The sequence below is a fragment of the Ascaphus truei genome, chromosome 5 (genome assembly GCF_040206685.1).
Source record: "Ascaphus truei isolate aAscTru1 chromosome 5, aAscTru1.hap1, whole genome shotgun sequence".
Classification (NCBI taxonomy): Eukaryota; Metazoa; Chordata; class Amphibia; order Anura; family Ascaphidae; genus Ascaphus; species Ascaphus truei.
In genome coordinates, this window is record NC_134487.1 from 44,700,245 (window position 1) to 44,712,797 (window position 12,553).

Consider the following 12,553-nt stretch of genomic DNA (forward strand, 5'->3'; position numbering starts at 1 on the left):
GAAGCCCCAAGACCCTCCTTATACCACCCTCCTAGGCCCCCTTACCCCCTCCTCCCCAAGGTGTGTGTATTTTGGGAGGGGGAGGCTTATTGTGTTTGTGAATTGGGGGAGGGGGGCTTATTGTGTGTGTGTGTGTGTGTGTGTGTGTGTGTGTGTGTGTGTGTGTGTGTGTGTGTGTGTGTGTGTGTGTGTGTGTGTGTGTGTGTGTGTGTGTGTGTATGTATTTGGGGAGGGGGCTTATTGTGTGTGTGTGTGTGTGTGTGTGTGTGTGTGTGTGTGTGTGTGTGTGTGTGTGTGTGTGTGTGTGTGTGTGTGTGTGTGTGTGTGTGTGTGTGTGTGTGTGTGTGTGTGTGTGTGTGTGTGTGTGTATCCACCCACACACAATAAGCCTCCCCAAATTCACAATATATTATAACACAATACACAATATATTTGGGCAGGGGGGCTTATTGTGTTTGTGTGTGTGTATATTGGGGAGTGGGGTTATTTAGTGTGGGATGGGGGTGAGGGACAGGATGAGCGGTGGGGAGTTTGAGAGATAGGGGTGTAAGAGGATGAAGGAGAGAGTGAGAGACACAGGGTGAAAAGGTGAGAATGGGTGAGAGAGGGTGGTGTGTGAGAAGGGGGGAGTGTAAGAGAAAACGGGGTTGGGTTGTCACAAGGCCGCTGACACGTGGGTGGGGAGGAAACTCTAATCAAGGGCCCTAGGAAAGCTGTCTGCAGCTCTGGGTCAAAATTCTTGGGAAATATATTGCCCATAATGCAATTACTAGTCAGAAAAACAATCAGACAACCCGCAGTCTATTTCCCATTAATACCCACTCGGTCACCTAAATTCCCAACACTAATGTATTAATACACATACATATACGACCTCCAGTCAGCCGACAAAAATCCCACTCCACTTCGGGCTCCCACTTGCGGCACTGACTAGCATATATAACATGCAAACATTCGTACAATTCAGCAACTTATAGGTGACCACAAGCAACTGAAGAGTATGATATTTTTAACAGTTCTAAACAGAGCGTGACTCTAAAGATCACACCGTTGTATCACATCAACGTGAGTGAAAGACCTAAACAGATTATACTACCTAGGCAGCAACCCACCGACTTGTCACAGGCAAGGTAACACACAAATTGTATGCAAGAGCTTACCTTGACAATGAGGGTGATCAGTCCTCGGTTCGGTGTGTCACGGTCTCTGCAGCAAAATCAGCGACAGGTCAGTCTCTCGTGGTGAGCCGGAGTCACGCTCCCCCCCTTCCACGTTGGGCGCCAAATAATGAGGTCGTGAATCTCACTATATCAGGGTCTCTCTCTTCAGTTACTTGCTCCAAATTCAGTCATGCATGCGCTAGCTCGCTAAGAAAGACTCTGACACAAAGTTCAGCTTCAATCTCAGTACATGCGTTATCCCGGGGGTAACACAGGAACTGCTGCTTTATTATTCAGCTCACATAGTTTATATAGCATAGCATGGGGCGAGGCAGGGGTTGGGCTTAAGCCGTTTATGTCTTGATCCGGGACACTCTTTCGTCTCTCATTGGTGTACATTCCTTCGTGCATGGGTGCATGATCAGCTCGTGAGTCAGCTCGTGCTGATAAGCCAGTTGTTTGTACATCTTTCATCAGCCGGATGTCTTCATTACAGGATAATCTCAGGGTGTGTTCCCGGATACAGGCGCCATCTTTACTGTACAATATCTGTTTGCATTGCTGAGTTGGATAACTCTTGGAATAATGGATAAACATATATTCATATAATATTTTCTACCCTCACAATCCCCCCTTGAATCTATGTTTATTCGTTCACTCCCTAGGGGATACAAGCTGTCCTACGATGTGGGGAATGGGTAAAGGATTTCTTCACTTGACTACTGGCACAATACATCCCTAACAGATGTTCATACCTTCCATCAACACTGTCAACATCGTAGGAGTCTCTCTCCCCAGATACCTTGAACCTCACAATAGAGAATTACGCATAATATATTTCTGCCTTGGGGGGCTTCGGGTAGGCATATCCGGCTTAGCTTTAGTTTGCAAAAATGATTCCAGTTCACTTCCTGTATTCATCATTGTTTCTGCTCCGACCACTTTATACATTAGTTTCCGATAAAGAGGAATGACACAGCAAAGCACAAGGATAGCAAAGACAAATAAACATAACAAAATCAGTCCAATAGTCGTGAGAATTGACTTCCAACCTCCAGTCCAATCTGCCAGCCAGTTGGCCCAGCTGGTATCCACCCCTGAATTCCTCTTAACTTCTGCCGCTAGATCCCTAATCTGGTTGAGTGCTTTAACCGTCTTTCCATCTATCACAGAGTTTTCTGGGATAAACGTGCAACATTCTTCTCCAAACATTGAACATACCCCCCCTTTCTCTGCTAAAAGCATATCCAAGGCCATTCGATTCTGAAGAGTCATTCGGGTATTTGGCCCTAGTTCCTCAATTATACCTTGGAAAGCGTCCCTACTATAATTTATGAACCTTTGCTGGTTATAGTAAAGATAATTGATCCAATCAACATTTTTATTAATTTGTACTTGGGGAACTATTGATGCGAATCCAGCAAAAATTTGGTCTTGGGCCTTAAATTCATCAGGGACCCCCCTTGGGACCCCTATGGCATCTCTATATACCAAATTATCACTTTGCAGGGCTGTTGCTATACTTCTTTTTGATCTTGACAGAGAGAGAGACTTCCTGAATAGGCACTGCTCTTCTGGTTCCCATGGGAGTATTCTGAAAGGCATAACTACCTTAACTAATGCACACTGTCCTTGCCACATTTGGGGTAGAATATTTCGGAGTTTACCATTTCCGCATAACCAATATATATCAAGCATATGGCCAGTGTGATCCTGGAGGTCGGCAGAAGGGGTAGACGAGTTAGAAACGCAAAACCCTGGGTTAAATCTTCCTAAGTTTGTTCCCGTATCGTTATTTGCTATAAAGCATGTATAATTTCCGTTATGTACTATAACTTCCCTAGGGGGTTTAACGCTGGTTTTCAGGGATACCAGTGGTCTTAACTCTGGACAGCCAGTAGAGTTCTTACCTCTTAATAGAGTAATCAGGCATTCTGTTTCATTGTCGGAGAGAAACAGGGGAACCGTAGTTAAATGAGCATTAGCGGCTGCACAGGCTATACAGCTGACATTCTGCCCAGAACTTTTAACCGTATATTTTACCCATTCTAGCCACAGATTCTTCCTAACATCTGTCTGTGTTTCTATTCGGAATACATCTTCCCATGTCAAGCCCGGAATAGGTAATACCTCTTGAATTCGGGCATCTAATTTTTCTTTATTAGTGGGTTGGGAGGTTGGCGACACGGGTCTATTTTTGATATCTTTAAGCTCCACTTGTCCCAATTTTTTGGTGAGAGAACCCCCGTACATGCCAAGCACATATTTTCCCATATCTCCCTCGGAAGGATTTTCCAGTTGTAAATAAAAGGGTAGACAACCTTGTCGTACTTTACCTTTGCATTTGGTAGTACCCCAAACTCCTTTAGTGAGGGTTAGACGGGTGAGGAGAGATTTGCCATTCTCATCCTTTCTATCTAGTCCCCCCTTTGGCTTATACGCCCAATCATTTCCTGTGTTCCATCCTACATTTGACCAGGAGGAGCACCATTCATTCCCTGTACTGGTGACACACAGATATATTTGGGCCTGCTTATGTATAGGGGATCTTGAATCATATGAGGGATCATAATAGTAGTTAATAGGTTTAAGGGACCAGGGCTGTGCGGACAAGAGAGAGTCCTCATAAATACCACAATTTGCGACATTACAAAAATCTGTGGTGAATGTTTGTAGAGGCAGGGAAGTGTTTACCCAGAAGGTTACTGGGGCAGTTTCAACAGTACTTAAGAGCACCATAGTGAAAAGGATATACATCATGGAGCTTCAACGGGAGATTTCTTGCAGTGAGAGGCGTGGATCCAGGGTCCTTTCCCTTCAAGCTTCACTGCCGTAGGTGTTATCAGCAGGACTCGATATGGACCTTCAAATCTGGGCTCCAAACAATCGGGTCTCACGTGTTTCTTCAGATACACGCTATCCCCAGGTTGGAAGGGGTGTACTGTGTCTCCTGTGGACTCTGGAAGAGAAGCAGATACTACAGAACGAGAGTTAGACAATTCTTGCGCAAGTGAAATCACAAATTGTACTACCTTGTCCTGACCTTTTTGTAATTCCTGACTGTCTATCTCTGGTATTCTGGGAGGGGACCCAAATAGGACTTCATATGGGGTAAGCCCATGCTTGGCCTGGGGCGTGTGTCTGACATGATATAACGCTATAGGCAATAGATCTGGCCAGGGGAGGGGGTGATCTTGACTCATCTTAAGCAGTTTGGTTTTCAGTGTGCCGTTCATCCTTTCCACCTTTCCCGAACTTTGTGGGTGGTAGGGAGTGTGGAGTCCTTGATGAGATCCCAACATAAACCATAGTTCCCCAAAAATAGAGGCTGTGAACGCCGGTCCTTGGTCACTTTCAATCACTTCAGGTATACCAAACCTGCATGCTATTTCGATAAGCATTTTCTTCGCTGTCACCTTTGCCGTCATATTCTTGACTGGGTAAGCTTCGGGCCATCCTGAAAACATATCCACTACTACCAATACATACTCGTATCCCCCGGCCGGGGGCATGTGAATATCGTCCACTTGGATTCTCTGCCATGGGTAGTCGGGTTTGGCTAAATGCTGAGTGGGTACGGTCTGTGTGCTGCTGGGATTACAGGTTTGACAAACCTGACAGGCTCGGTTGTATGCGGCCAATGTGGTACTGATCCCAGGAGCATAGTAGAATTTCCTCACATATGCTAGGGCTTGATTCTTTCCTCGGTGTGTGGCCCCATGTGCCCATGTTGCTACGGCTGGATACATCCTTCTTGGGAGACAGTATACATTGTCCTTCTTCCATAGGCCAGTTTTCTTTTCCACTGTCGCCCCATCTTTCCTCCACTGTTTCTTTTCTTCCGGTAATACCTTTGCCTGTTCCTGTTGTAGTTTAATAACTGGAGGTCGTGCTGTATTAATTTCGGGAAACTCTTCAGCCTCGATTTGTGCCTCTGTTTCCTCCCGTTGTTTCTTTTCTTGTGCCCGCGTGCTTACCATTGCTACTTCCATGTCTTCCATGGCTAGCCATCTCTCTGACACAGATCCCAAGGCAGCTTGTTTGGCGGCTTGGTCAGCTAATTGATTTCCTCTTGTTTCCGTGCTGTCCACTTTTCCATGTGCCTTGACCTTGAGAACCGCTACCTGGATAGGTAGTCCCATAGCGTGCATGAGTCCTTGGATAAGGGTGGCATGCTTCACCGGTGTTCCTGAGGAGGTTATGAATCCTCTATTTCTCCAGATAGTACCAAAATCATGGGCAATGCCAAAAGCATATCGTGAGTCTGTTCTTATATTCACCCTTTTTCCTTCTGCCATCTCCAATGCTGTTTGTAACGCAATCAATTCCGCTTCCTGGGCTGACCTGCTTGGTGGCAATGCTTCAGCGTAGAGAATCTCTTTCTCCGTGGTGACGGCAAAACCGGTATGAAATCTGCCGCTATCATCGGCATACCTTGAGCCATCTGTCCAGAGTTCTAGGTCAGCGCCTGGAATCGCAGTAGTAGACATATTCTGTGGTTCTGACGTGTCTTGCTGTAAAGTGAGTAAACAGTCATGGGGGGACACTGGTGGACTAGAAGTGTTTAATTCTTCCATTGGTTCCTCTCCCCCCTTTGGGATATGTGGCAGAAGAGTTGCTGGGTTGATAGTGGTACATCGTTGAAAAGAAACATAAGACGGAAGAAGCAATGAGCACTGAAGTCTTAAATGACGTTGATGCGAGAGATGTCGGGGTAATGTCAGCGAGAGAACAGCAGCCAAGTCATGTGGAGCTTGAATAATAACATCATGTCCGAGAGTGATGTCCGCCACTTTATCCAGCAGTACTTGGGCGGAATGGGCGGCTTTGAGACAACTCGGAGAAGTACGTGCAACCGGATCCAGCCTGCAGGAGTAGTACCCGACAGGGCGCTGTTTTTCCCGATGGGATTGTGTAAGAACTCCAGAAGCATGGCCTTCCTGCTCGGACACATATAGATTGAATGGCTTGGTATAATCTGGAAGGCCCAGTGCTGGTGCACTTGAAATGGCTTCCTTCAGAAGATTGAAACAGCGTCGATATAATTGATAGGCAACTGGGTCGGCCACATCGTCTTCCTTGGGGCCAGTTTTCAGCGCATCATATAGCGGTTGCATAAGCCTGGAAGCGTCAGGTATCCACTGTCTACAGTAGGTGATAAGTCCAAGGAATGATTGCAGTTGGCTGATTGTGGATGGATAAGAGACAGATACAATAGCTTGTTTCCTTTCATCTGTCAGATGTCTGATTCCTTGTGATATACAATGCCCCAGAAAAACGACCTTAGGGAGGCACCATTGGAGTTTTGACTTAGAGACTTTACATTGGATGGAGGACAGATGCTGCAACAGGGAGACGGAGAGTGATTCCATCTGTTGGCTGTCGATTGGGCCACATAGCAGAAGGTCATCAACATACTGGAGTAGCGTAGCTTCAGGGTGAGCTAACACCCATGGTGAAAGAGAGAGTTTCAAAGCTTGGGAAAACTGGTTAGGGCTATTCTGGGCCCCTTGGGGTATTCTTGTCCATGTCAGTTGAGCTCCTTGGAAAGTAAAAGAAAATAAAAATTGGGAGTCCACATGAAGGGGAACACTGAAAAAAGCATTGGCCAGGTCTATAACTGTGAAGAGACTGGCCTCGGGAGGGACTCCGCTGAGGAGAGTATTCGGATTGGGGACAACAGGGGTTTCCAATATGGTTGCTGCATTGACAGCACGCAGATCTTGTACCAATCGATATTTATCAGGTTGACCTTTGACACTTTTCTTCTTGACAGGAAACAGAGGAGTATTGCAAGGTGAAGTGCAATACCTGAGCACCCCTTTCTCCAAATATGCATGAATTTGTATCTTCAAACTGGCTTCCTGTGCAGCTTTGAGAGGGTATTGCGGGATTCTTGGGTAAGGGACTCCAGATTTCAGCTGTACAACCACTGGGGGAACGGGAAGAAGCCCCACATCCTCAGGTCCTACAGACCATAAACTGGAAGGAACTTGAGATTCAATATGGCTAGGAGAACCAGTGTTTGGGTTGGATTGTTCCTGTAACAGCATCAGCGGTAAAGCTCGGATGATGCAGATATCTGGGGGGGTGTCTCCCCCTTCCGGGCGATGGAGAATAAGTTGCATGCCGCACTCATCATATAAAATATTTGCCCTTAGTCTTTGTAAAATATCGGACCCTAATAGATTTAGAGGGCAGGTGTTCGATACCAGAAATCTAGCAGCGACTTCTGAGAACGGTCCGAGAGGTACAGGAACAGTAAGGCGGCTGTTTTGCGGTTTCCCCTCTACCCCCATTGATGTCATCCAATCATCGGAAAGTTCTATAGTGGGGGGGAGCAATTTTTTGGATATAACGGACGTGGACGCCCCTGAGTCCACCAGGAAATCCATAGGGACCTCTGCTACTGTGAGAGTGACTTTCCCACAGACAGCAGTTTGCCCTACTGCTGCCATGGCGGTCCCAGGTTGTCCCCCCTTTCAGGACCGGGGCGGAGGTCCCTCAGGTAGTTGGTCTGGTCTGGGCTTCCTGCATTCTCTCCTAACATGTCCAACTATTCCACAGTTCCAGCAGGTTGGTCCACCTTGGCTGCGGCCTCCCCCACTTTGCCTCCGGTCTTGCCGAGGCCCATTGTTTGGGTAGTATCCTTGTTGGGGGGTGTGCTGTGGATAATAGGGAGTGTAGGCCGGGGCAGGGGCAGGGTAGGGGTATGGCTGTGGGTAAGGAGGGAAAGGAGGGGGCGGGTACGGATTATTACTGGGGGGTTGGAAAGGGGCGGGGGCAGACGGTGGAGGGAAAGAAGCGGGAGCGGGAGGTGAGGTATTAAGGGAGGGACATAAAACTGCATCTGTGCATTCATTTTCTTGCATCATTAGAGCAAGTGCTTTCTTTTTCCCTTTGTCTTTCAGTTCCTTTGCTTGTGACCGGGCAAAACCTTTAGCTACTAATATAGCGTCTTGTAATGTTCCCCCAATACAATCTGGGCGTATTGACATAATCTTGTCTTTCAGCTGTTCATTGAGTCCATCTATAAAAGCCTTAGTCAGGATCATACGGTGAGCCTTGGCTTGAGTGGCAAAGCCAAGGTCTTCAAACAGTATTCTGATCCTGGAGCCGTACTGTTCCACAGATTCATCCGTTTGTTGTGTAATCTCTTGGAGTGAGCCCTGTAACTCTGTGAGTGCTTCCTGGGCCCAGAGTTTGAGTTGTTGACAATAAGTGAGTCCCGAAGAGTATGTATCAATAGGTTGTGACTGACATAGGTCGAATGCCGGGGCCATCAGTGGCAGGAAACTGTCTGTGCATTTGATCTCCGTGAGAGATTGTAGATCCTGCCAGGTGCATCCGTAGGTTTTCTGTATCTGGCACATTCGTCTGTAGAACGGCATAGGCTGTTTCTCCGGGTCAGGTAGACCAGACACCAGAGTGGAAACTTGTGTAGGGGTGAACGTAACATACTGAAGACCAAGCTTGGGTGTGTTATGTGTCGCATTATTGGTTTGGCCTTCTGCCGTGGGCTCCGTTTTTATAGCTGATATCCCTTGGGTATGATAAATCTGGGAACCGGGAAGTGGGGGCACGGCCGAGGGCACTATATCTGAGAGTGTGCCCTTGGATTGCAAAGCTGACTGAAGGACTGGCATTCTATCGGGATCATCAGTGACTATTCTGATCTCTGAGAGCGTAGTAGGTTGGGTGGCCACAAATTCTAATATGGTAGATATGATAGTATTTACAGCAGGGTTGAGTGGGTACCTAAATAACCCCGTGGATACCAAAGGAAAAGCAACAGAGGAGATTCCGCGCTCAACACAGGCCTGGTCTGACAAATGAATAAGGGTATTCCAGACGACGGACTTTAATTGAGATTCGCATACTTCGGCAGAATCAGGGTCATACCGGGGACCTACGGCATGTATTATAAGGGCTATAGGCAAGTTACCGGGGCCAGTGACAGCAATTTGTCCCGGGGGTACTTGGCCTGTGCGTGAAATGATTAGGTTGCAATCCCGCTGCATGGAGGGGCCTGCGGCAAGAGAGATACTCCGGGCCAGTCCACTCCCGTGTTGGAGTTGGGAGTTAGCAGGGTTAACTATTACATCTACCACCGCTGTGGTTATGTCCCCAGTTCCTACAGTGACAATAACCTGCTTGCCCTGTCGTGTGACAAACGGTTTGGATAGTGCCGGAAGCCACTGTTCCGGTGCCCGGGGAAGTGTGTCAGAAAGAGGTGGTCTGGTAGGAACTACTGGCGTGGGATTGATTATGAGCGGCGGAGCCCTGGGCGTAGAGGTGGGTGGTGGATTAGGGCCTGGATATAAAGGGTCGTCAAAATCCGCTAGATTTGATGTTTCGGACTCCGACCTACTATCAGGTCGTATTGCCTGTCGCCGTTGTTGACGCGCAGCGATGGCTTCTGGGGAAGTGAGAAATTCTTGAAGCGAGGTGAAGGGAAAAAGTACTTGTAGTGTAGACATAGCGTCATGCGTTTCACTGACCATCGGGCCTTGCGTTCCAGCAGGCTTAGGGCCTTGCGTGTCACTAGGTCCTTTTCCTGCATCCGGGCCTTGGTAAAAGGAACCGGAAGGGGTGAGGATAGGATATAGAGGGGCGGGAGGGAGCGTCTGGGCTTGAGCGGAAGGGGCGGACTTCTCGGATGAGATGGGCGGTGGGCCGGGACGGGGCACACCACAATTATAGCAGAAACTCCGCCATTCCGGATTTTGCATACCACAATGGTGACAGACCCACCCCTTTGTACTAGGGCGGGCGCCATCTTGGTATGGCGGCGGATATGGGGTTTCCTCAGTTTTAACAAGCTTCATATATCCATATAGGGGATCAGTATTTTCTGCTCCACCCTCCCCCCGTACTTCTTCATAACCCTCATCACACAATTTTCCCGCTACTCGGAGATGAGCCTGTGCTACCTCTAAAAGACCTTTGTCTTCCAGCATTCCCCGGGATTCGGTTATCATTTTAGACCATATGCTGGGTTGTAATCTTCCCGTAGGCGGGACTCCAGCCAGTTTATATAGATTAGTAGCATGTTTGGTATATTTCTTTCCTTCTCGAGTGCGGACTAAATCTAGTGCTGTCTGTGCCCCTGTGGGCAACACATGTTTTTTCTTAAATAAGTGCAACATCTCTGAATTCTCTGTTCGTCCCACTAATATCTCGTGGCCGGTCCTGTGTCACCGTCTCGAGGGAACCGCTGTTTGGTTACCGCCCTCAGACGTTGGGTCCCTGACCCCAGACACCCGGTACCGGAGACAGAGTACTACTTCGCCGTCTTGAGGGAACCACTTTTTCAGGTTACCGCCCTCAGTGCATCAGTGCCTGTCCTGTTCCCTTATCTCGGGCTGACAGCCTGCACTCTCATTCAGGGATTTTGCAATTACTAGTCAGAAAAACAATCAGACAACCCGCAGTCTATTTCCCATTAATACCCACTCGGTCACCTAAATTCCCAACACTAATGTATTAATACACATACATATACGACCTCCAGTCAGCCGACAAAAATCCCACTCCACTTCGGGCTCCCACTTGCGGCACTGACTAGCATATATAACATGCAAACATTCGTACAATTCAGCAACTTATAGGTGACCACAAGCAACTGAAGAGTATGATATTTTTAACAGTTCTAAACAGAGCGTGACTCTAAAGATCACACCGTTGTATCACATCAACGTGAGTGAAAGACCTAAACAGATTATACTACCTAGGCAGCAACCCACCGACTTGTCACAGGCAAGGTAACACACAAATTGTATGCAAGAGCTTACCTTGACAATGAGGGTGATCAGTCCTCGGTTCGGTGTGTCACGGTCTCTGCAGCAAAATCAGCGACAGGTCAGTCTCTCGTGGTGAGCCGGAGTCACGCTCCCCCCCTTCCACGTTGGGCGCCAAATAATGAGGTCGTGAATCTCACTATATCAGGGTCTCTCTCTTCAGTTACTTGCTCCAAATTCAGTCATGCATGCGCTAGCTCGCTAAGAAAGACTCTGACACAAAGTTCAGCTTCAATCTCAGTACATGCGTTATCCCGGGGGTAACACAGGAACTGCTGCTTTATTATTCAGCTCACATAGTTTATATAGCATAGCATGGGGCGAGGCAGGGGTTGGGCTTAAGCCGTTTATGTCTTGATCCGGGACACTCTTTCGTCTCTCATTGGTGTACATTCCTTCGTGCATGGGTGCATGATCAGCTCGTGAGTCAGCTCGTGCTGATAAGCCAGTTGTTTGTACATCTTTCATCAGCCGGATGTCTTCATTACAGGATAATCTCAGGGTGTGTTCCCGGATACAGGCGCCATCTTTACTGTACAATATCTGTTTGCATTGCTGAGTTGGATAACTCTTGGAATAATGGATAAACATATATTCATATAATATTTTCTACCCTCACACACCCACCTTCCATAATGTGCCTAGTGGGGTCACTGAGCACTGATACTTTGTAGAAACAAATCCTTCCCCTAGTAGGCATAGTGACTAGGGATGTCACTATGGGGTATATAAGATGGGGATGGAAGATGCCAGATCAGTAAGGTTAAATTCTTTAATAAAGTGTAAGCACCTAATGTTCTTGTTTTCTACTTAAGGAAAGTATCCCAATATAAGGGGCCCTGTATATTTTGGAACTAGTCACCTGCCACAGTAAAATAGTGAGTTCCTTGTTACAGCTTCTCAGTAAGGAGACATGGAGGAGTTGCTGGGGAATTACTTAGGGTAGGTCCCTTAGTTCTGTTACCAGTAATAGGGTGGCATCAGGGCCGCCGACAGGGGGGGTGGGCCAGTCAGGAATGCTGCCCAGGAATGGCCAATCTAAGGGCCTGGCCCTCCTGGTGGCAACTATACAGTTCCCTATGTCCAGGCAAGAAGGGCCCTCCACTTCACTCAGCACTGCCAATCTATGCCTCCCTTCAACAGGCCTGCAAGGCCCTTCTGTGTACTGGCTATGCTGCTCCAGCAAGCCCGCCCCAGGGAAGCCCCAAGACCCTCCTTATACCACCCTCCTAGGCCCCCTTACCCCTCCTCCCCAAGGTGTGTGTATTTTGGGAGGGGGAGGCTTATTGTGTTTGTGAATTGGGGGAGGGGGGCTTATTGTGTGTGTGTGTGTGTGTGTGTGTGTGTGTGTGTGTGTGTGTGTGTGTGTGTGTGTGTGTGTGTGTGTGTGTGTGTGTGTGTGTGTGTGTGTGTGTGTGTGTGTGTGTGTGTGTGTGTGTGTGTGTGTGTGTGTGTATGTATTTGGGGAGGGGGCTTATTGTGTGTGTGTGTGTGTGTGTGTGTGTGTGTGTGTGTGTGTGTGTGTGTGTGTGTGTGTGTGTGTGTGTGTGTGTGTGTGTGTGTGTGTGTGTGTGTGTGTGTGTGTGTGTGTGT

The 12,553-nt window shown here is 47.8% G+C and overlaps 1 long non-coding RNA gene across 1 annotated transcript; it reads right to left on the minus strand.

Moving 5' to 3' along the window:
• Positions 1 to 1,390: 1,390 nt before the first annotated feature.
• On the minus strand, positions 1,391 to 11,256 carry LOC142494978 (uncharacterized). The gene is made up of 2 exons (XR_012801636.1): positions 10,955 to 11,256; positions 1,391 to 4,137 (listed from the first exon to the last, which is right to left on the minus strand). It is a non-coding gene; the product is annotated as an uncharacterized LOC142494978 (long non-coding RNA).
• Between the last annotated feature and the right edge of the window lie 1,297 nt (positions 11,257 to 12,553).